General features: G+C 38.9%; 1 pseudogene; it reads left to right on the forward strand.

The window, feature by feature from the left end:
- The window catches only part of LOC148506144 (uncharacterized), a 138,091-nt pseudogene that overhangs the window by 53,904 nt on the left and 59,558 nt on the right, over positions 1 to 24,629 (forward strand).

Consider the following 24,629-nt stretch of genomic DNA (forward strand, 5'->3'; position numbering starts at 1 on the left):
TTGACCATCGTGACCATCATCATGGATGCTCACATAAGCTGTGGGTGGTCACCCGCAGCTATGCGAGCGTCCAGGAGGACGCTCCCAAAAAAAAAAAAACGCCCTGATTCAGAGCGGGCACTCTGAATCAGGCCCTGAGTTTGAGAACCTGTGCTATATACTATTTCATCTACAATACCTGTTCTGATCCCTCCATTTGTGCTGCCAGCAGAATCACCCATATGTTTCTATGGTGTAAGCGTTGATGCCAAATGTCACAGATGCCAAATGCCCCAATAGCCAGAATGCAATGTATTCAAAATTTAGGCCCCTGCAGCTAATACCATCTGAAAGCAGCATTAACCACAGTAGCCTATTTGCTACACTGTGATCTATTAGCCGGCGAAGGGATACACCAAAAACATCCATGGTTATGGGGGGTGGGTGATGTTTTAAACTGTTACGATTGACTAACACACAATTAAAATTGAATCCTTTTATTTATTATTTACATTTCAGTGGACAAGCAGGAGACATGGCGGGATGTGCTCCGGAGGGAGCTGAACGTGGTGGGGACAGCTGTCCAAGTTATTGCTGAGGCAATCACCCGCATTCAAAGGGAACTTTAATTGTTGAGGGAGGATTTGTTTAAAATCTGTTAAAATTTTTAAAAAAGAAATAAAAAAGGTGTGTTTTTATTATATGTTAAAATATTTCATTAGTTAAATGAAAATAAAAAAACACAATTTAATAGATTTTATCTATCTATCTATCTATCTATCTATCTATCTATGTATCTATCTATCTATCTATCTATCTATCTATCTATCTATCCTATATGTACATTTAAAAAAATAAAAATAAAAAAATAAACAGATCAAAAGTACAATTATTCAATGATTGCATACGCATAATTTGCAATAAAAAAACGGTACATCGAAAGATCAGATGAGAACACACGTCTCTAACAAGTGATCGCGATGGGCTCGCAGGCTCATTTTGCATATTGCTGTTCGTTATGGCTGCATGCTTTCGCAGCTTTGCTGCGTGCATTCGCAGCTTTGCGAATGGGTCTGAATCAGGCCCTGAGACTAATATTATTGAGCTGCTCCGTGAATTTTGCCATGCATTATCATGCAAATTTACACTGCCACGATTGGGGGAATAGATTGAGGGAAAAAGATTTTATGCTAAAATGCAAAAGTAGCTCTCCTTGGCGTTAGTCTAAGTCACACCAAGCTTTTCTCATCATATAATGCAAAATACATTTTTTATAACCTCATATAGATCCTAAACATTTTAGGAAGTTTTATCTGGGAAATTCTCAAAATTATGAAACTACTGTACAGTATCTGTAATTTAATTTAGTCTTATAACCAATAGAGCAGGCTACAGATATAAAAAGTTTTACCAATGTGCAGTATTTTGGATATTTAGGCTTAGAAGGCTTTTCAAGTTGGATTAAAAATATATATATTTTAGGAAGTAAAAATTGATCTATCATAGATACATCTGCTTCTCTATATACATTTTAAGAACCTCTCCCTTTTTTGAGTTTTAAGGGAATGTAATAATTACCAGGAGTCTGAAACTTAGATTTTGGATGTGATTATTCCTCTAAGTGGATATAGAAATAAACAGAGTAAAACTGATAACAAAGGGCATGATTCAGCATAAATCGCAATTGCAATCGCGGATGTGTAATCGCACGCAGTTCTGCTTCGAAAATATGCTAATGTTTGCAACTGCTCAGCCAGCATAGAGATGCCCACTACTACTTTCTCACATCCATTGTACCTCGCAGGCAGGGACATATTTGCAAAGGGTGCAGGAACCCTGAGTCCAGGGGGGGCCTGCACCGCACACCATTCACCCATAATATACTTACCGCTCTGCCATTTTCCCATAGTTTGCGCATGCACAGTACAGGGAAATGTCCGCCGCGGCCATTTTTCTGGTGACCTGCACATCCGCTATAGACTCTGGGCGAACTCTAGTGCTCAAAGTCGATAACTCCGGTGCTGGCCGCGCAGAGCTCAGTGTGCTGCCGGCCACCGGACGTAGAGGGGGGGCCATGTCGGAGATTGCACTCTGGCCCCATCCTCTCTAGAAGCCCCCTACTCGCAGTCCTGTGGACACATCAGTAACATTGAGTAACATTGGACCCTCATGCACAATCACAACAGCTCTGACCTGTCTCAGAAATTCAGTCTCATCTCACGCAGTGAGTACACAAGCTGCATATGCCATCACAGTGGCTAATTTATGTATGCCCATGCAACAGCATTCTAACGGACAGGCATGCCTGCATTTCTCCGAACACTGCCCCGTCACCACCCCCAAACGCTGACATCCTGTCACTCACACTGCGATGGCTTTCCATCTGTGTGCGTGATCACAGTGCGATTGCAATACTGTCACAGCGCACATGCACTGCAGTGCATACACATGTGCAGCACGTACCATCAGCCAATCTGTGTACGCAGTTGCAATTGTGATCCGTGCTGAATCAGGCCCAAAGGATGGGAATAAGCAAATAGGAGAACTGCTCCCTTTAGCACTTTTCTGAATGTATGTGGAGGGATTAAAGGTGCAAAATATTTAAAATAGAGACAGGCCAACATTGCTGTCAGACAAAAGTAACAAAATTGCTCTCACACAGCCAGCTGGGATTTCAGCATGTGATAACAATAAGAATCCAGAACTGTTCTGTAAACCCGCAGGTGGTTCAGTCAGAGATGAAATAAATTGTTCCTTTAATGGCAATAACGGTGACAGCTTTTCCATTATACAGCACTACCAGCACTTTATAAATACAAGATCGTGCTTTCTTTGTGGTGGTACTCAGGGGTATGCAGTACCGGCATTTTTTGTGTCTAATTTTTTTATTTTCATAACTAGATTCTTACATAAGATGAAATCAGGAAAATAATTTCAGAGGAAAAACATAATATAAGCATCTGCATACTTATCTAGAGTGAAAAGTGCTATAATTCTTAGGTACCAGAACATTTATTGATAGGAAAAAAATACTGTGGACCTAATTAGGAGTCTGATAAAGTTGTGGCTGTCCTTTCATCTATTGCTGTAATTGTGTCTGCAACTTTATGCTAATACCACTACAGAGCCTTTCCCTGGTGTACATCTGTGTGTCTGCGACTTTATGCTAATACCACTACAAAGCCTTTCCCTGGTGTACATCTGTGTGTCTGCGACTTTATACTAATACCACTACAAAGCCATTCCCTGGTGTACATCCGTGTGTCTGCGACTTTATTCTAACACCACTACAAAGCATTTCACTGGTTTACATCCGTGTGTCTGCGAATTTATGCTAATACCACTACAAAGCCTTTCCCTGGTGTACATCTGTGTGTCTGAATGAGTAATGACTGAGACACCGATTTACAGCATCTATAGATGCTGCATTACCATCTGGTGTGTTTTTAAATGCCACCATCGGTTGCACCATCAAAACTTGCACCATTCCTATGGCAGGTGCATTTTCTCCATCTGAGTATGGCCTCCTATGTGAACGGTTCAGCTTCTTTGTACGCAACCACGTTCTGCACAAATGCCTGCAACACTCCCATAAGGTGCAGCATCTCTCTGTGTCTATTTTAATTTTTTCCCCTGTTACTAGCAAAAGTAATGTTTCCATCAAACAGAATGTACTGCATGGTGGGAAAGATCCAATACTATTATTTCAATATTGGCTGTGCTGCAAAAGATCCTTGGTAACCCTGTGTAATAGTGGTGAGTACAAAAGCTTTGGCCGTAGACTACCACCCATTGTCCTACAATTCAGAGACTGATAGTATAGTCCTCATTGCTATGAAAGATGTTTTTGTAATTGCCAATATCAACTTTTAGTTTGGCATTATTTAGATTACTATTAGGTACTGGGCAAATGGAAAAATCATTCACTCTTCCCCTCTAATAGGCCATCAGAAGCTCACAAATAGAATACAAAGCATTTATCAAAAAATACATTGTTTTACTGAGCTTTGATGAATAAGGATAGCATCCAAACAATAGACTCTGTACCTGTGCACACATCCCATTTACCATGTATCCTCAAATTAGAGACCAATTCACTTCTAATATATATTGAATCTAGATACCTCCACTGCGCAAAACCTCTGACAACAGCACCCTTCAATAGATCCCTGGGTGTCACCCAACACCCAATACCACAGTAAATATAATGCAAAAAATGGAACCCGGAAGGGAGCGCTGCACAATCTATCAATATATATACAAATAAAGAAGGAGTAATAACAAAGGTGATATGTACCACTTAGATCTTCTGGAAAGACATAGGATCGTTAGGTCCTGGCTCCCTCTGAATAATGTGTCAAATTCCCTCCATAGTGGTGAATATAAAGGAGAAAACAAATACACAAAAAAACACAATGGGTATATCTATATATGTGATAGAATGGTGAAGATCAATAGGCATAACCCCCACTATAAGTTCATAAAAAAATCTCCAAATAGGCGAACAGTCTGTATGTATATAAATATATACTAGGAAGACTCTCTCTTCAAATCTCCCACCAACGATATCAAATGGATGATAGGGGACGTACCCCACTCACTTTGCAGTGAAGATGTAAAAATATATCTGGGTATCTTTAATTTCCATGCGTACCGTACTCACGTAAATTTCAAATGTTGTCCTCTTAACTGGGTATCTTTAAAGGGACTCCGCTTATCCTCTATGCTTTATTTTGAGGAAGAATTGATGTCCACCCGGATAAAATCCAAAAACTTTTAATAGCCCAAAAAGCAGGTTAATGAGTCCAGACAAAAGCAGATGTACAGATGTTGACTTTTATGGAATCAACTCTCCGGATGAGTGACACCATGCGTACCTGCTGTAGCCCGGATAGCAAATGACCCACCAAACAACATATGTCATGAAATAAATATAAAAGGCAGCACACACCGACGCGTTTCGACCTATATTTGTTCACTTCTAATATAAACTTCACACATTACTTCACATAATGAAGTATTAACCCTACACTTTTTAGATACTTTCCAATCATAAAAAGAGATAATTATGATTTAATACATTTAGGAAGTTGATTGCAGCAGACTCTGATTATAAAATATGAACACAAAGGCCCTCATTCAGAGCCGTTCGCTATTTGCGGTCGTTCGTTTTCTAAAAAGGGGTGGCTATTCAAATGAACCGTTCGCACTTTGCGGACTGTTCACGCCTCTAAGTCTGAACGAGCGAGCAAAACATGTGAACGTAAATTTGAAAAATACACCCCCTGGCCGCTCACACCATACGTCATGTCCGCTATTTATTAGATTAATCGAGTACATCGACCAGCGTATGAACTGCTCGCTATTCTTGGGGCTGGTTTTTTCAACCACTATTTTGCGAGCAGTTCTGAGTTAAAAAAAAACAAGTGACGTGGTCAATGACGCTGCTGGATTAATTATGCACTCCCTTAAAACGCCCGTTTTGACCTTTAAGCACGCCTGCGATCGGATTTCCACTCCCCGTTTTCAAGCACCTTCCCCTGTTACAACCCACATACGCCTCATTCTGTCACTCAAAATAGCAGGCATTCGCTATTTTGCGAACACACGAATTTTGGCAGCACTGACTGGTTCGCGCATGCGTATTACGATCCGTACGCATGCGCAGTTGGGCAAACATCGCTCGGAGCGAACGAGCTGCCGCTTACGAGTGGCTCTGAATCAGGCCCAATGTGGCATTAACACTACATAAAATGCTTAAATTATACATCGATATTGTTTTTATTCAAGCACAATAAAGAACAGAATGTAATTTATATCGAAGGCTTTCAATATATAATCTTAATTTAATCTACATTTACAATATTGTTTATTAAAAAGAAAATATTCACTTATTCTCTAATTTTGGAAATGCATAATTTTAACAGATGTTTATATTTAATTATATTTATTTTTATTACATGGAAACGATGATTTTCAAACTAATTAGTAGTGCTGTCCAGACACTATTCTTTATAGCATATATCACACTTCATTAAATCACTATATGTTGTACAATATAGTAATGTGACTTGGAGGTGTTTCTGGTCACAACTTTTAAATGGCGTGAATTGAAGGACCAACCAGATTCCACAAACTCCATGATATCACCGGGATTGTAGCTTCTCGTTGATGTTATTGCTCATATATTATCCTCAACTTCTGTTATTGTCTGTGGTACAAATCACGGAGCCATAAGAAGAACAAAGCCTTGGAGAAGCCCCAAGGGTTCCTGTGAATGGCCCTTAGCTATAGTGAATGTTTCACCTTATCTAGAAATGTTGCTTTATATCTACCTCTGTAACTGTTGCTGACATCTCTCTACCAGGTCTCATGTATAGTTTTCTCTTTTAGTACCAGCATCTTGTTCAACAACTGCAAGAGACATAGAGGAATCCATTAGAGAGTAAGTCCCGGTTAAAATCACATGTTTTATCAAATGAAAATAAATTAGATAAATAAAGAATTTGGGAAAGTATTTATGTTATGAATGTCACTTCAAAGAAATTAAAAATCTATATTGACCTTTGCATTTCTTAGTGTCCTATGTCCCTCTGGGTGCCTTGAGAACAGACAATCTATTTGTGGAACTGATGTCTACACAGATGTAAGAGAAATCTGGACTTTGCTTTTAGTTTTTATAGAGTAAAAAATTTTGGCCGCTGCAAACAAAATGCAGAGTCAAATGTAACTGATATTGTGTCTATTGGTGACTTTAGGATTCTTCCATTTGACAAGCAGCTATCCATGCTGGACTACTAACCAATCATGGGGGCGAGTGACAATGAAGAAGATTCAAGGACAGACCAGTTATACCGGATCCACAAGAAATGGAATCACAACCAATAACTATGGAGATTGGTCTGGATCATATATATTTCTCATAGCATCAAATTCAATGACTCATAAACCCACTGGAACAGCTACCCAAGTACCACCAGGTATTTCTCTACCAAGCGATAGTGAGACACATACCATGGGCTCTACAACACACTGCACACAGTATGTAACACTGATGTAATTTTGAGAAATGAAAGCATTGCTGTATTGTACCAGGGTGTTAATTAGTCATTCTTGTGGCCAATTGCAGTTACTACACTAATTACTTTATGTTATGCTTCAACCTCTTTTTTTACATACATTATCACTGCATTGGTTCTCTAGAAAGTAGCTGAACATATATTGAAAATATACCTAGTTGTCTGATTATCTGCAAACAGTTGTACTGGTTGAGGTTTATAAAGTGAATATTTAGCATGTGTTCTGTGGTAAGAATCATATACAGTAAAAAACAAATATTTAATTTACATAGTATGGAAAATGCACATTCAGTTTTTATACTTTTGCAATATATGGAGGCACATGGTAATATTTAATATAGACTCCTGTGTCACATTATCTATATTTTACAAAATGTCCACAATCACTAAGCCAGATAAAATTATCTTGTGCAGCAACTGAAGCAGTTCCCACTTCCCATGTCCACCCCTAACTGTTCCCACCATTCTCTACTTTGCTTATTTAAAAGTAAAACTTTAAGGTCTCAAAGGTTGAACAGTATCATAGGACACTCAACTGGGATAATATACAGGTCTCCAATACAAATAGTGTTGACATTCTCAAATCACCATGAATGACCATGACACTGTCCCAAAAAGCTGCCTGCAGGGTACATTGGTACTTGCAGATCAACATCATTTGGAGAGCCATAGCCTACCAACCATTGTCATATAATTCAGAGACTGACATTATTACTTTGAAAGATGTTCTTGCAATTACCAATATCAAGTTTTAGTTTGTTATATCTTAGATTACTGTTAGGTACTGGGTAAATAAAAAAGAATTCACCCTTCCCCTCTAACTGGCTAACATAAGCTCACAAAGAGAGTACAACGCATGTATCAAAAAATAAATTATATTTTATTTAGCTTTGATGAATAAGGGTAGCATTGAAACAATAGAGTCTGTATATGTGAACCAATCTCAGTTATAATCTAGCCTCAAATTAGAAAAGTAATTCACTTCCAAGATACATTTTCACACTTTAATTAGACTGAGGTGCAACATGATGAAGTCTTAACCATGCATTTTTTAAATACTTTCTCAATCATGAAAATAGATCATTATAATTCAATAACTTTAGACAGTTGATGGCAGCAGTACTCTAATTAAAAATATAAACAGGAGCTGGTATTAACACTACATAAAATGCTTACATTATAAAACTATGTTGTAAATAGTCAAGCAAAATAAATAACAATGTAATATATTTCCAAAGGTTTCCATATCTAACCTTTATTTTATCTACATCTGCAAAGTGATTTACAAATGAGAAAAAAATCACTTATTGTACAATTATGAAGGTGAATAATTTTAACAATAAAGGAACCAAATCTAAAGTTACAATATATTATTTAAAATGTACAGGGGCTCATTTAAGAAGATACACATTTACATACTGCATCAGTTCACCAAAATGTGTATAGAGTAAAGTTTATGTTAGACTCCTACTAACTAGAAATGGGGCATAGGGAAGGGCTTGTAGCAAGGAAGCATAAGAAGGACATGATGAGATAGTGGCAACAAGATCAAAATAAGATCCATGTAAAAATGCTCCTATAGGTGGGATATCTTTTGTTGATAATGCAAAGATATTTAGTGATCATGATGACTGATAGCAGTACTATTTATCTGCTTCTAAAGTGCTTGTTATTTATTTATTTATTTATTAACAGTTTCTTATATAGTGCAGCATATTCCGTTGCGCTTTACAATTGGAACATTAATAGAACAAAACTGGGTAATAACAGACAGATATATAGGTAGGAAGGCCCTGCTTGCAAGCTTACAATCTATAAGGAAATAGGCACTGATACACAAGGATAAGTGCTATATATTGCAATTTGGTCCAGCCAGACTGCAGATTTTCTTGGTGGGCTGCATGATTCAGTCACACAGGAATGTTGGCCAAATGTCAGGAGGATGTGAAAGAAAGACAGTGTGTGAGGTTATGTGTGGACTGTGAAAGGGGATGTAATTATACATGGAAGCTATGAAGGTTATGTGGGTGGTTCTGGAATCTGATAAGCTTGCCTGAAGATGTGGGTTTTCAGGGAATGCTTGAAGGATTGGAGACTAGATGTAAGTCTTATTGTGCTTGGTAAGGCATTCCATAGAGTGGGTGCTGCCCAAAAAAAGTCCTGTAACCGTGAATGGGAGCAAGTAATGCGTGGGGATGAGAAACGCAGATCTTGTGCTGAGCGGAGAGGTCAGGTTGGGAAATATTTTGAGATGAGTGAAGAGATGTATGTTGGTGTGGTTTGGTTAATGGCTTTATGTGTAAGTAAAAGTATTTTGTATTGAATACGGTAGAAAACCGGCAACCAATGGAGGGACTGACAGAGATGGGCAGCAGACGATGAATGTTTGGCAAGGAAGATAAGCCTTGCAGCTGCATTAATAATGGATTGTAATGGTGATAACCTGTTTTTGGGAAGACCAGTAAGGAGACTATTGCAATAGTCAATGCGGGAAATAATGAGTGCATGGATCAAAGTTTTTGCAGTGTCTTGTGTGAGATATCGTCGAATTTTGGATATGTTTTTTAGATGTATGTAACATGATTTTGAGACAGATTGAATGTGGGGAACAAAAGACAGTTCAGAGTCATGTATGACACCTAGGCAGTGAGCTTGTGGAGCAGGATGGATTGTCGAGTTATCAACCGTGATCGAGAGATCAGGTTGGTAACTGTTCTTGGTCAGTGGAAATATAATTAATTTGTTTTAGAAATATTAAGTTTCAGGTGGCGAGATGACATCCAAGATAAAATGGCAGAAAGACATTCAGTGACACGGACCAATACAGATGGTGATAAATCTGGAGAGGATAGGTAGATTTGAGTATCATCTGCATACAAATGGTACTGAAATCCAAAAGAGTGGATTAGTTTGCCAAGAGAGGTGGTATAGATTGAGAATAACAAGAGACCCAAGACAGAGCCTTGCGGTACTCCAACTGATAGAGGCAGCGAAGAGGAGGCAGAGCCAGAAAAATTAACAGTAAAAGAGCGATCAGATAGGTAGGAAGAGAACCATGAAAGAGCTGTGTCCTTAAGACCTAGGGATTGTAGTGTTTGTATGAGGAGAGAGTGGTCAACAGTGTCAAAAGCAGCAGAGAGCTCTAGAAGAATTAGGAGTGAGTAATGGCCTTTAGCCTTGGCAGTGACCAGATCATTTACTACATTAGTCAGTGCTGTCTCTGTGGAGTGTTGGGAATGAAAGCCGGACTGAAGTGGGTCCAGTAAGTTGTGTGAGTTTAGAAAGTGTGTGAGGCGGGTGTAGACAAGTCTCTCATGCAGCATGGAGAGGCATGGGAGCTGGGAGATAGGACGGTAATTTGAGAGAGTGTTGGGGTCAGAATTTTGATTTTTCAGAATGGGAGTAATCACTGCATGCTTGAACAGTGATGTAAAAATGCCAGTAGCGAGAGACAGATTGCAGATTTTAGTTAGGGTTGGAATGAGAGTTTTACTGAGTTGTGAGGGTATAAGATCTAGAGGAGAGGTAATAGAGTAGGAGGATGAGAAGAGTGTAGATACTTCATCTTTGTTTGTGAGGTCGAATGAAGAGAATGAGCCAGAGGGTTCAGGTAGGGAATTGAGCAGGTCACTAGCTGAGGAAGAGCATACCATTTCATTTCGGATCTTACCAATCTTGTCATTAAAATAGGAAGCAAGATAATGCGCACTGATAGTAGCAGGTGGGTTGGGTGAGGGATTGGTAAGAAGCAGTTTAAATGTATTAAAAAGTCTCTTGGGGTTAGAGGCCTGAGCAGAGGTAAGAAATTGGTAATATGTTTGTTTGGCAGCGTCCAGAGCAGCACGATAAAAGTTGTAGATAGTCTTATATGTGAGGAAGTCACTTGGAGTATGAGGCTTTCGCCACTGACGTTCTACTTTACATGAGAGTTTTTCTAGATGGCTTGTTAAGTTAGAATGCAACGGTTGATGTCTAAGTCTACGTGGTTTGTGATGAGTAGCTGGAGCAACTTCATTGAGGGCTTTTTCTAGAATCTGGTTTAGGTGTGATGCAGCAGTCTCAGGAGAAGTGAATACAGAAATTGGTTAGAGTTGCTGTTGTAGAGAGGTAGATAGTTGTTGAAAGTTAATAGCATTAATATTTCTACGGGTTTTAGGAGGCTTGGGTGATTTCAATGACATATAGTTTGATGTAATGGAGGAGAGTGTGCAGGTGATAAGGTTGTGATCCGAGAGAGGGAAAGGAGAATTAGTGAAATCAGAAACTGAGCATAGTCTGGTAAATACAAGATCAAGGCAGTGGCCCTCCTGATGAGTAGAGGAGTCAGTTCATTGGGAGAGGCCAAGGGAGGAAGTTATAGAGAGTAGTCTGGAGGCATGAGGCGATTGTTGACAGTCAATGGGGATATTGAAGTCACCAATAATGATGGTGGAGATGTCTGGGGATAGGAAGTGAGGGTGCCAGGCAGAAAAATGTTCCGGAAATTGTTGGGGTGCCCAGGTGGGCGATAGATAGCAGCAACTCATAGAGAGAAAGGGGTGAAAGTCCTGATAGAATGTACTTCAAAAGATGTAAATGTGAGTGATGGTACCTGTGGGAGAACTGTGTATGTGAAAGATTGGGAGAGTAATATTGCTACCTTGTTATATTTTGATTATTGTAGCTGACAGCTAATAAATTAGCTCTGTGGCTGTATGAAATAAATTTGCTCCTTCAATTAAATTTTCAATTCGACTACTGTAGGTAGACATTTACAAGTTGGAGTTTTTTAGGGGAAAACAACAGATGTTTATATTTAATTGTATTTAGTGTTTGTTACATAGAAAATGTGATTTTCAGATTAATTAATAACACTGTTAAGACATTTTATTCTATAGCATACAGTACATGACACTTCATCATTTTACTATATGGTGTACAATTGAGTAATGTGACTAGCACTCATAGATAGCTGTTGGACGTGTTTCTGACCACCATTTTAAATTGGTGCTAAATTGAGGACCAACCAGTAGCCACAAACTACATGATATCACAGAGATTGCTGCATCTATTTGGTCTTCCTGCTCAAAAATCATTCTTAGCCTCTGTTATTGGCTGTGAGACAAACAGTGGAGCTCTAAGAAGAGCAATGGCTTGGAGCAGCCTGAACAATTCCTGTGAATGACCCATGACTATAGTGAATGTTTCACCATTTCGAGAAATGAGGCTGAATATCTACCTTTTTAACAGCTGCTGACAACTCTATAAGTGGACTGATATTATGTTTTCCTCTTATAGTACAAGCATCTTATACAACAACTGCAAGAGACATGGAAGAATCTGTTGCAGAGTAAGTCCTTGCTACAATCATGTTTTATCAAGTTGAAATAAATTAGATAAACAATTTGTAAAGTATTTATGTTATGAATGTTACCTTCTGGAGATTCATAAACTACATTGATATTTGCATTCCTTAGTGTCCAATGTCCCTCTGGGTGCCTTGAGAATGGAAAATCTATTTGGGGAACTGATGTCTACACCGAGGTAAGTGAAATCTGTACTTTATTTTTTATAGAGCAACTTTTTTTAGCAGTTGCAAACAAAATGCAGAATGAAATGTAAATGATATTGAGTATATTTGTGTCTTTAGGATTCATCCATTTGTCAAGCAGCGATCCATGCTGGACTAATGGCCAATGATGCAGCACAAGTGACAGTGAGGAAGATTCAGGGCCAGACCAGTTATAGCGGATCCACAAGAAATGGAATCACAGCCAATAACTATGGAACTTTGTCTGGGTCATTTATATTTATCATAGCATCAAATTCAGCAGGTATTCCTCTACCAAATGACAGTGAGACACAAAGTATGGGCTCTGCAACATACAGCACACAGTAAATTGCACTGATGTACAGTAATTATGAGAAATTATTCTATAAAACATCAATCCAAGCAGCTTTAGTTGCCATAGCTATAAACATTTCTTCATTATTATTGGCAAATCTTTTTTGATGATTATAATTAGGAGCAACATATTGCATTAGTTGAAATTTTTGATGAGGATTCCTTTAGCAGTACAGTTCTGTATTTTATATCTATTTGGCTGTTGTAAATGTAGATGAATACACAGCAGCTTTGATTTAAACCATTTGAGTTATACACCATTTCAATGCCAGATGGTCAATTTATCCATTAGGAGTTTAATGTAAGAGATGGGCTCCTCCACTTCCCCCCTTGAGCCCCATCCCAACTTTTGTCTAGCACTACTCCCCATACCCTGTGCTTGTGCAGTAGGATGCAGCCTCTGGCTTGTTCCTCAGCTCTGCTCTCCATTCCCCTTCCATGTGGGTCTTCTGGGGAATGCACATGAGTGAGTCCACAGGAAGGTTATTATCACAGACACCCGGTCTACCTCCTGTATTTTCTTTTGTTTGTATAGTCAAGCTCCCTACCCTCCAGTCCTTTACCTTTTTTTACAGTACCTTGTGCCTCCTTTCCATCATGCCACATCAGCGTGGCTTCTACCCCTATTTTGACTCACATGCTTGGCTTCTGATGCCCTCACCATTCTAGTAGCCTATGCCCTCCAGTTTTACCAACTATGGGCCATATTCAATTCCAGGCAAAAAGTTCAGTACTTTTCGCATGCAGTACTTTTTGACCACTTTGCTGGTTGTCACCGTGGAAAAGTATCGCGCGTGTGCCTGCTTTCCGCCATATTCAATTAGAAATCGGCAAAAACGGGAGCCGGCAAAACTGTAGTATGCAAAAAGTACTGTCAGATTTGAGGAAATTAGCCTGACACCCTCCAAAAGATGATCTGACATTTCGGATCACTGTTGATACCCCAAAATAGCCCTGCTGAAGGTATTTGGGCTACTTATATGCTCTCAATAGCTTCTATTTTGCGTCTTTTCAGAAGTGGTGAAGAATACTATTTACAAGGTTTTTTTGTTCAAAATAAGTTGTCCCAGCAAAATTGGGGTACATGAAAATGGGTGCTAGCATATTTTTAAGTTGCTAAAGTGAACTTTTAAAATTCATAAAAAATCCACCTGCTGCAAGCACCTGCAAACTTAAAAACACCAGGGGCATACTTAGGGACCCCCCTGGAGTCTATTTCGCTAGTTTTTAAGTTTGTCCTCCAACTTTGAACTTTTTTGCCCCCAAATCGACAGTACTTCTTGGTGGTAATCTACGTACTTTTTTAAACTTTTATGATGCAAATTACCTTTGGGGGACTGTCCCAAGTGTGTAGGTGGTTCCCACAGCTTTGCACCCCTAGACCCCAATTCTGCACTTTTTTCGACACCTATTTATAGGAAAATCTTTTTTGCAGGTCCCATTGCATTAAGTTTCCGCACGGGCGAAAAGAATTTGGAATTGAATACGGAGGAAACCTTTCGCATGGCGAAATTACGTCACTTGCGATACTTTTCCACATGAACTGACTTATAGCGGCTAATTAAATACGGCTCTATATCTCTAGCCGGGCATTGTCCAGGGCTGCTTCTGCTGCATATCAACACCATCATAGGGCATCATTTTTCTCTTATTTCCTCTCACTGCATATTTTTCTGTGCCACCTTCATAGTTTCCATATCTAATTACATTCCCTTTCACATCCTTCTTACCTTTGGCCAACATTCCTGTGTGACCAGATTATACAGCCCACCAAGAAACTCTGCATTTTGGCTCGACCAAAATGCAATATATAGCACCTATCCTTGTGTATCAATGCCTATCTCCCTATAGATTGTAAGCTTGCAAGCAGGGCCTTCATACCTCTTTGAGGTAGGTCTACTGATAAGTGTCATCTTAAATAAAAATAAATGTATTGGAGTTTTTTTATATGGACTGGGGTGTTTGGTCTACATAGATTATAAATGTAGTGAAAAAAAATGTATAGAACTGAAACATAAATGTACCTCTGTAGCTGCTGCTGACAACTGTATATCAGGTTTCATATAATGTTTCCTATTTTCTTGCAGTCCTGGCAGATTAGGACACCTCCATTTGTTGAGCATCTATCCAGTGTATGCATGAATACTGACCTGTGATAGAGGGATAGTGACAGTGGAGAAGACACCAGTTCAAGACAGTTACAAAGGATCCACAAGAAATGTAATCACAATTAGTAAATATTGACCTTGGTCTGGATAGTTTTTTTATTCTAGAAACTTGAAGATTCATTATTTTCTTTTGAAAAGCAAAGCAAACTATAGATTGTAAGCTTGTGGGCAGATTCTTATTTGCTGTATTTGAGAAGGCTAATGAGCATGAGAACATCCCAGCAGCCCAGAAGTTGTATTTTGTTGTTCTATGTCTGACTGATGAGCACAATAAAGCATAATCTGTTCTAAGCAAGATAACAGAACATCTGAGCTCTTTTTATAAGTGTTTCTATTTCTACTGGGGTTTGGAGACCCACTGATTCTTTTTTAGGCCCATATAGCTATCAAGTCCTAAGCACAATTTTCATATAAATAAATATAGTCTGTTGGCACTTTCTTATGGTTTTAAATGTATCCATATATCAAAGAATTGTGACAGGGGAAGGTATATGCCCCTTTTTAGTAGCGCAAACTGTGGTGCTTTCCTAAATAAGAGAAAAACATCAAGTGTTCACTATTACATTGGAGGGAAAGTCCTATTAGATTTAGTTTTATGACCTATAATTATGATTACATTTTATTTATTGGGCACCACAAGTGTTCTACAGTGCCATACAGAGAGCAAAACTATAAGACAATACAGGGTAAAACAGTACAGTTCAAATAGCATACAAATCTCGATACAGTCACTGATGGAATGTGTGCAAATGCAAAGTACAGCATCAGCTGAAACCTGTAGCTGTCAGTGTGGGCACAAATGATAGGTCTAGTTCCCATTAAATAATAAAAACAGATGACAGGAGTCCAGGGGTATAGGATGTGTAGCAGGTGTGCAAGAGAAGTAGGTGATGAGAAGAGGAGGGAGGAAAGCCCTGCTCAAGGAGCTTACAGTCTAAAGGGATGGGAGAGACAAACAGAAGACATAAGGAGTGAGCCAGTGTAAGGGGAGTTAAGTTGTAGGCTGCATGGTGACATGGTTAAGGGGAAAACAGATATTCTTTTATTAGCAGGTGGGCTTTCAGTGTCCGCTTGGAGCAATGCAGGCTGGGGGGTAGTCTGATAGAATAAGAAAGATTGTTCCTAAGGTGAAGGGCTGCTCAGGAGAAATCTTGAATTCTGGAGTGAGATGTGGTTACCAGAGGGGAGGAAAGGCGGCAGTCTCCAGTATGACGAACTTGATCAAAATATTAAACTCATGCACTTGTGACAAAATACATTTGCTCTTTTTTATAGTTCTTACTCTTCCAATTATAATTATTGTAATATAATGTAATAGACCAAGGCTCAAGGTGCAGCATGTTTTCTAACTCAAAGGCACTGGTTTCTAGCTTGCTTGTGTTCCTAGGTAGGCACACCACCCCCCTGGGAAAAGATGGTGCCGGCCCAGTTTGTGTCTGTGTCCAAATATTTAACTGTTTATATCTGGTTCTTCTTCAAGAAAACGGTAGTACCATTTGGCAAAAAACATGTGACATATGGAGAAAAATGTGCATTCTGTAAATGGCACAGAGATAATTTGGCCAGGCTTTGTGAAGACAATAAATCCTTGTACTCAGTGATATTAATCTCATCTGAAAACTATAAATAGATCCTATACCATATAGAAAATACTTCATCCAGGATGAATCAGGTAAGGATTAAGTCAGAGATGTAGTAGAGCCCAGGCTTCCCTCTTTCATAAATTTTATTATATTTTTGGGGGAATGTAAGAAAATCGGCATATTTGGAACAAAATTTTAGTATTTATTATGGATATTTTTAATAACTTGAAAGCCCACATGAAAGTAAAGTTGAAATAGTTAATTTTCTATTATTCAGCAATATTGTTATACTAATGATATATTGTAATGTATCCACACACAGAATGGATAATGTGATGTTAGTTCGAGACAAACGTCAAAAGATGAGGGTTAAATAGAAACATTGGCAGTATCTTTCATTGGCAAAATGGGCTGGATAATTAACCCATATCATCAGGAGTTCTACTAGTAAAATGATAACATCCTAAAAAGAGCTGTGATTTGTGGAGGCCCCTATTAAAAAAGTAAATAATGCTACACAGTAACGCCAATATTCACATTATGTCAGTGTGTCCCCAGTATAAACATTATGCCAAATAGTGTGCCCAGTATGTCAAACAGTGCCCCCAGTATACCAGAGTGTCCACATTATACCACACAATTCTCCTAAGCAAATAATATCATGCCACACAATGCCACCTGAATGCCACACAATTTTGACAATATTAATATTAGGCCACACAGAGCCAGCTATTATTCCACTCAGAGCCTTTAGTATCAATATTTTTGCCACAGTTTTCCCCAATATGCCACACAATTCCCCCAGTAATAATATTATGCCTCAACTTGCCCCCTACAGCACTATGCAAACGATGCCCCCAATATTAACATATATTCCATTATTTTCTTTCCCCCCTCACCCCCACCCCTGATATAATACATTTAATGATTTATCTCTCCTTATCTTTATAGTTGTACTCACTGATCTCTGCTCTCTGGGTGGGCTGGTTTTGGCACAGTCCTCCTTGCATTCCTACTTGTCAAGAAGCAATGCTCCAGCGTACTGCTGACCTGCTCCTTGTCATCTTCTTGGGGGATGAGACATCATGATATGTAATCTCCCAGTGTCAGTATCATGGTGCCATCACTACCAGAAGGTGGAAATAGCAGTCAGAGACAGACAGGTGCTGGGCCAGCTACTGGCATGCCCCATGACATGACCATCCAGGAAGAGGTACCACAGGGCACCTGCTCTCAGCAGACCAACCCTATGTGTGATGCTCTTTGTGTGTGAGGTGCTAGAGGCAACTGACCCTGTTTTTCTCCCATTAATCCAATGCTGATCTGGAATTTACAGTCTCCTTGAGTTAGCTTCAGAATAGACTGCACTTTTAAAAAAACATATGTGGTAGACAGTACATAGTCACCTTAAAATATCAGGGATATAGAAAGCAGTTGTAGAGAGTGTCCATGACCTCCTGAGAAGGGAGCATGGCTATAGCCCTTTATAAAAAAATGCAAAAAATAATATTTGTGGTGATGCAAAGCTGTACAGGGGGTGCCAGCGGCTGCACAGGGGGTATAGCAGTTGCTGCACCCACAGGATTGCAAGGAGATGTGTACTTGAAGACAGAACGTGTCTGCACTCAGAAGGAACTCTCTCCCCATAGGTACCAACTTCTGTGAGTGGGGCTATGTTATCTGCAGAAGGCACCCTACCTACTGCAGGTCACATAGTCATACCCACAGCAGCTGGCACCTATGGGGAGAGACTTCCTCCTGAGTGCACATGACCCAAGCCCTCATGCCCCCTCCTCCCTGCTGCTGTACAGGGTGCTCCAGCATCTGAGTAGAGTGACAATATCCCCTTAAGTTGCTGAACCAGGCTCAGGCTAGGCCCCTGCTGGGTCCCTCTAAAAATCTCAGGCCTAGGTTTTTAATACCCCCCCTCTTGGTGCCTCTGTCAGGGAGATATTAGATCATCCTGAATACACATCTCCTGGAGAACACAAAAGAACACTTACTATGGAATAAAAAAAATACATTTCCATTATATGCAATATGTAGTAAGCCAAATATACAGTAGTCTTCTTAAATGAGATATTGAATAGGGGAGGCACAGAAAACAGATACTATGGAGCAGGTAAGTAGGTAACTGACATTTGCAAAAATGTATAATTAACAACATTGAAGTGAGCAATTTTGGTTTATCGTATGTTGATACTAGATTTTATACCTTATAGCTATATACTATAACAATATAATTGCCTACTATAGTATAACAGATAGCGAAACAGACTTCTCTGGAATTCCCAGCTGCCACCAGACTAAAGTGTCTTATTTATTGCTAACATAGATGATACATCCAGAAACAGTGCTGGAGCTAGACACCCCTGTGGGTTCTCAATTCATTGGAACTTATCACAAGAGCAGCAATTATTCCCACTGGATGGCTGATACTACTCTGGTGTGTTCATTTATTTCTACTGCTCCTAGCTATTCATATAGAATCACTTCTGATTTTACAATGCAATCATGGACATTGTACAAACACTGGAGTTTCATGCAGAAGGTCGACAATGAAAAGGTAGACAATGATTTAGTTGACACCAAAAGGTCGACATGAAAGAAGGTCAACATTTCAAAAGGTTGACAGTACAGAAGTTCGTCAGGTACAAAATGTAATTAATGATGTATACAACTCCTTAGCACTGAAAAACGAGCACTAGTGTGTTAGTTAATAAAGGAAAAAGGAAGCATGAGCAGTATGAAACAGAATGTTTATAGTCATTTTAGACTTTGGAGAAAGGTCCAGTGGCTGCTTGGCGAGAGGCCACTTTTACCCTGATTGGGCTGCAGTTCCTGCTATAGCCTATCTATCCCTTTCTGAAGGCAGATAGTCATGCAGGATTCTTCTTCTCCTCTCAGTTGCCAGCAGCTTGCAGCAGGACTCGGCTGAAGATAGCCACGGCACCTTCTGATGACAACAGACATTGGTAGTTCTTTGTGTCTCTGGTGCCTATCACAATAGCTAGTTCCTGCTCGCATGCGCCTACTTCAACCAATGCATTTCGCATCACTAAGGATGCTTTGTCAAGAATAGTTGGTGGGATTTAGTATGCTCCTTAAATAGGAGAGTTTTATTGGAAAAAAACTGATAAGTCCAATAAAAAGCAGAAACCTCATGTTCCTCTAAGCCCAATAATAAAAACATTTTGAAATTTTGTAAAACTGTTTGGCTTTCTTCAAATTGAAAGTGATATGTATGAATGCATTAGATATAAATCTAGTACTGATGTTTACATTTATATAAATGCTTTTAGCTCGAGCTAACCATAAACCCACATGGTTCTAGAGTTTTCAGTTACTAAATCCATCTTGTCTTGTATTTCATTAAAGTGTTCACCAGAGGGTAAATTTACTAAAGTTCAATTTGGGATTATTTTTTATGAATCTCTTAAATCATCTGAAATCGAATTGAAATCGAACTGCAAAATCCTCTAGCAAATCTCAAATTACTAAGATTCTATTTTGCATTCGATTTTCAAATCAAATTTGATTATGTATCATTTTTAAGAAGGGATTTGATGTTCAATTTTGCATTTTGTTCATGTACAAATCAAAAAACAAATCCCACTCCAATTCAAACTTCAAATCCCCAAATGAATAGACCTGCTTCATGCTTTCCTTTTTAGTATGAGCAGGTCTGATTGACACAGATGCATACATACATCAGTGAGATGCATGCATGTATCTTAGTGTAAAAAGCTTGTTAAGTGTTATTTTCCAAAAAAAATTGACGTGGGGTTCCCCCCTAAAAGCAAAACCAGCCCTGGACTTTTCATTTTCAGGCCTGGTTGTGTAAATGCAGGAAAAAAATGCATAGGGTTCCCCTGTAATTTAAATAACCAGCACCTGGCTATTTCTTGCAGGGGCTAATGCCAAATCCAGGGAAACCCACCAGGTTCCTCGACCAAAGCATTACCCCTGACTGCTAGTCAGCCCAGGCTAGGTATCCCTGAGGAGTTGGGAACCCCTCCAATAAAGGGGTCCCCCACTTCAGGGCACTCCAGGCCTAGGCTGATAGCCCAGTGCAGTTTCCAGCACCCCTGGGTGGTGGATTCAGGGTTGATATTGTCAAATGTGTGTAGAAATATAAGTGTAAACATTGTCTTTACCAGTAGAACTGCAGGGCACTGCAAGCCTCCTTGCATGCTGGTACTTGGAGAACCACAAGTACCAGCATGTGGGGCATTAAGGGCCCGCTGGTACCTGTAGTTTACCTATAAAGAAATGTTAAAATAAAGACAAAACACACACACACCATGACAGTATAAGTTTCTTACATACATACACACTCACACATACTCACCTACAATACTACAATACCTGGACTGGTCCTCTTCTCCATGTATGAATCCTTGGTCTTCTGAAAATAAAAAAAATTAAAAGTCCCAAATTACAAACTCACTACCGTCCTCAAAGGATGGTACCTCCAGAATGACGGGCTCAGCTGTGGCATTTCCCCTAGAAGTGCCGGGACTGAGCATTAATTGGCTGAGAGAGGTCAGCCTCCACCTCTCTCAGCCAATGAACGGCTTCCACCATTGACTTCAATAGTGAGAGCCACAGGCTAAGCTTTAGTAACTGTGCAGTTCTCACTATTGAAGTCAATGAAATGATCAAATGAATGAAACTAGTTTAAATTACTTGTATGTCCTGGTGACGATACAAAATAATCTATATACAGGGGTGTACACCAAGCCCATGGACAAAAATAATTTATTGAGGGCCAATAGTCATCACCCCTTGGCTCTCAAAAAATGCTTACCCAGGTCACAAATGATCAGAGTAGGAAAGAGGATACAAACCCAAACTTCTTGCTAAATATGAAAATTAAGTTTTGAAAATCCCCAAGAGTAGTTTATTAACACCTACTAATAAGAAACAAGATTCATTGATTCTGTTTGCTAATGAATATAACATGTCCAGCCCTGTGACTCCCAGAGCAATGAGAGCTTTGTGGCTGATCATCACAACAGATAATAGTCTGATGTGTTTTAAAAATAAAAGACCCTTATCCTGCCATACAAGAGGAAAAACCACGAAGGACATCGTGGTCCACATAGACATCATGACTTTGAACAGAACGATCCTTCTCAGGATCATTCAAGATTCTTGAGTAAGGCTCCGGGATGCTATAAGTGTTTGAAATGTACCACTTGCAACAACATGACAACAGGACAGACTTTCCAACATCCAATTTCTGGTAAACTCTATAAGATTAAGCATATATTGACATGCACATCCTCCTATATAGTGTATTTGATCACATGCCTCTGTGGCTTGGCATATGTGGGCAAATCTATATGAACGGCGAGAGAGAGAATGGCCCTTCATTAATTGGTTATAAAATTTGCATTGAAAGATAGACCATTGGTTCAGCCAGTGGCAAGACATTTTACCGGGAAGGGACACAAACTAAGCAAATTTAGACATCAGTTAATTGATCATGTCCCTAAGAGACTAAGAGGGGAAGATCATGCTGGTAAATTACTGCAGATGGAGGCACGGTGGATTTTCATTTTGAACACTATGAGTCCACAAGGACTTAATGAAAAGATACAGTGGAGTGTTTTCAAATGAGCAGTCAGTAACATGGGATTCTGCTTATTTATGATTTTAAAATTTGGTTGTGTACACAATATGATTTATCATACACTATTAACTGTCCACTCATATATTACTCACATGGTAGCTTTAACATACATGTTTTAACATTTATCCACACACATTATTTAAGTTAAAGGTTCAGTTCAATGAGATCACGGTCATGTGTTTTAATAATATGGGTTGTTTTTTACACTTTTGAAACACAATATTTTTCACTAACATGATTTTGATTTACATCCAACAGAGACTTCACATAACATATTCACACTTACAGATTCTTTTTGTCATGGTTCACACTAGGGAATACATACACACAATGTGGCACACCACACAATGTGATTAATTTTACTGCTTTTAGATTACATTTTACAGCAGGTCCATTCTTTGTGCAGTCATATATAGTATGTACATTTTTTACAGAACATTAGGATTCTAGTGACATTGATATTCCACATTGTTTTCATGCATATATTTTTATTGCCTAGTTATTATAATGTCAGATCATGCTCTGCTGCTTCCTCTTGTCCCCACTTCTATAATTTCTAAATTATGCTTGATCCCCCATTTGGGTTTCTCTATTTGGCTGTTAGTTCTTATATCTTATAGTCACTTGGAGTATATTGGTAACTATGTTCCATATTCAACAAGCGGTATTCTATTCATTTAATGGTGGAGGGTTATTTACTTCTAACAATATATTTTCCATCAAGGCATCTGTATAGAGTCTGGATTGCTATGACAACTGAGTACAGATGGCACATTGACATCACTCACGGGGGATGCGACAGAAGTTGGAAATCCCCTTTCCTTTGGTATACTGCATAGGTCACAATTGGCGGGCTTCTATTTTCTATATATGGTGAGTGATTTTGTTTTATTTTACACATGCCTTGAAAAAGGGATGTGCATGTCCAGAAATGTTGGTGACACACATGTATTTCATTTAATACAACATTTTGATTATCTGGATGAGTCTCCGAGTGCCGCCGCTTGTTTGTGCTGTTTGGTTATATACATTACATATATATATATATATATATATATATATATATATATATAGTCCAAAAAATATCCAATAAGGAAGGATGCACTCTCCTTTTAAAAGTGTAGAAACAATTTATTCTTGTTATGGAACAGCATATTGGTCGCAAAGAATTTACAATGCGGTCGGTCGACGTTTCGGTTCCCAAATGAACCTTTCTCAAGACCTTTTCAAATAGTTGACATCATAGACATCATTTCAGATAGTGGTCATCAGATATGCAATAACAAAATTCTGTGAAAATGACAAGAAACACAAAAACTTGTCTAGCAGGCTCCAAAAATACTTGAAATCACATATACACCCGTGTTGGAAGAAAGACACCTTTTCCTTGACAAGAAAAATTTCACCAATGGACAGTGCAGGTAATTAGTAAAGCCCCTGTACGCAAGGTAATGAATAAATACCTCATATAGTAAGTATATATTGCCCCAATTAGGATAGGGTTATTAATATGTCCACACTCCTGTGGATGGACGATAAGTGAAAAAATAAATAATAGTGGACTGTTTAACAAGTGACACGGTATACTGTTAAATGTATAGGTAATCATATCTACCTAAAAGCCCATCATGTCAGCATATAGAGCACACTGGTGGTGCTCTATATATAGTCATCAATGTCTGCAAAAATAACAAAAAATAAATAATCAAAGCATTCTAATAGATACTTGCACGCAGTGACAGTGATGCTGACATACTCAAGCTTACCTTGCTGATAGCAATAAGCGTTAGGGTAAAGGATGGCTGGCCAGATTAGGAGTGAAGAGGGCACGTGTGCCACCAGCGTCAGCAGCATATCAGTTGCATGGCACCACGCGGCACTAACTGGAAGTCGGTGTAACCAAGTTTACACTTCCGTGTGCCGGCTTGACACGCAAGCAAACGGTGGCCGGAAATGGTCAAAATAGGGTGGTATGTGGAGAGATCTAGTAGCGTATTATACTGATGTTTAAATACCAAAGGAGACATAATATGCACTCTATAGTATATGTGGTAACTATTTATCAAGGAGCCTACTATAACTAACAAATCTAATTACAAGCATAAATAAACTAACAATGTTAGTACAGTCTGACTTATGAAAACAAAATCAATACATAATATATTAAACATATATGGAAAATATAAACATAAGAATTAGAGTAAGTGTCAGAAGTGGAGGGAGATATTATATAAACATATAGATATTCAAAGGATGTAGCTAACAAAGCTATAGTACACCTGCCTAAAGTTAGAAACA

This window comes from Taudactylus pleione, unplaced genomic scaffold, assembly GCF_031769625.1.
Source record: "Taudactylus pleione unplaced genomic scaffold, aTauple2 ptg000423l, whole genome shotgun sequence".
Classification (NCBI taxonomy): Eukaryota; Metazoa; Chordata; class Amphibia; order Anura; family Myobatrachidae; genus Taudactylus; species Taudactylus pleione.